Source organism: Drosophila rhopaloa, unplaced genomic scaffold, assembly GCF_018152115.1.
Source record: "Drosophila rhopaloa isolate 14029-0021.01 unplaced genomic scaffold, ASM1815211v1 contig_171, whole genome shotgun sequence".
Taxonomy (NCBI): Eukaryota; Metazoa; Arthropoda; class Insecta; order Diptera; family Drosophilidae; genus Drosophila; species Drosophila rhopaloa.
In genome coordinates this window covers 13,967-15,864 of record NW_025335052.1, presented here as the reverse complement: position 1 = coordinate 15,864, position 1,898 = coordinate 13,967, and positions in this window count along the sequence as shown.

Genomic DNA, 1,898 nt, shown 5'->3' with positions numbered 1-1,898 from the left:
GCAAATTTGCTTATATTGTTTAAAATAGGTAGATATTTAAGATATAGATTTGTTTTTATCGCAACTTAAGACGGCGAACGAATTAACAGATCCAATGTTAAAAAGGTCCTTTAGAAGGTCCTTGACACGTCATTCCCAAAAGAGGGGCGAAATACTTTACATCCATATACACGATATAGACAAGTGCGACTGAATATTATTTTTATACCCTTGCAGAGGGTATTATAATTTTGGTCAAAAGTGTGCAACGCAGTGAAGGAGACATCTACGACCCTATAAAGTATATATATTCTTGATCAGGATCACCTCCTGAGTTGATATAGCCATGTCCGTCTGTCCGTCTGTCTGTTTCTACGCAAACTAGTCTCTCAGTTTTAAAGCTATCGAGTTGGAACTTTGCACACACCCTTCTTTCCTTTGCACGCAGTATATATGTCGGAACGGCCGGGATCGGCCGACTATATCCTATAGCTGCCATATAACTGATTGATCGGAAATGCCATAACTTTGGTGTTTGTAAAGTTAGGAAGTTGGAATTTTCTATGGGTGTTATATTTGGCCAATCAATCCGACCTACCAAATTTCATAAGGATCGGCCGACTATATCCTATAGCTGTCATATAACTGATTGATCGGAAATGCCATAACTTTGATGTTTGTAAAGTTAGGAAGCTGGGATTTTCTATGGGTTTTATAGTTGGCCAATCAATCCGACCTACCAAATTTCATAACGATCGGAGGACTATATCCTATAGCTGCCATATAACTGAACGATTGGAAATGCCATAACTTTGGTGTTTTTAAAATTAGGAAGTTTGGATTTTTTATGAGTATTAAGAATGCATCATATGAATAATTTTGGAGAATATAATTTACAGAGTATTCTGCAAGGGTATATCAACTTCGGCTCCGCCCGAAGTTAGCTTTCCTTTCTTGTTTTTTTTATGTTTGACAACCGCTCATATAAAAACAATACTTGTGTGCGGTTAAGCCACATATAAGCAATTAAGTTACAGACATGAACATATTTTGTATTGGTCAACATTGTACGATTAAATCTAAAAGTAACTACATTAGAATTTAAAAATTACAATTAAATTCAAAAATAAGTACATTTTTTTTAACATTTAACATTGATATTTTCCAGATACTTCTTCTTTTACTTCGCCAAGGATCATTGTCACTGTGCCAGATAATCAAATTGCCGAAAATGCCAGCAGAGCGAAGGGCAAATCGGAAACATTCAGAATCGTAATCGGAGTCCTAAAGTTCTTAGAGTCCTGCCTGTGTGCATGTGTAAAATCAGCTTATAGCCCCATCCCCCCTTTAACCCCTGCCCCTAACTAGGCGTGTGTGTGTGCGGGTGTGCAACTCGGGGTTTATTTAAGCAAGTTGAAAGTTTTGGCTTGTAAGATTTACCTTCTGCCAGTGGAAGACAGCTGAAAACTTCTTTTTGCAGCACCATTGACTTTTGTATTTGTTACAATTTTCTTCGGGTAATTCAGATTTTAGCAGTCTGCAACGTGCAACCTGCCGCAGCCAGCTAGCTTCCTTTTCCTGTCCGGGAGTCTGTCTCAAGGATTTTCCATTTCTGCTGCGTTGGTGTAATTTGTTTGTGCCCAAAATGCTAAAATGCTGAAATGAAACTCACACAGATTCCATTTAAATGAAAACAAACAAACGGAACTCGAAAATGGAAGCAGGATAATCATTACTTATGCCATGTGGTATAGGACTTTTTAAAGGATATTAAAAAATCTACGAGAAAGTCAACTACATATTATTTCGAAAAATATTTAAATTATTGGAATATATTCAATGAGAGTCACTTAATTCCAAATGCCTTCAAATATGGTACATTTTAATTAGCCTTGTTTCGTTAAACCAAAGGGATAATA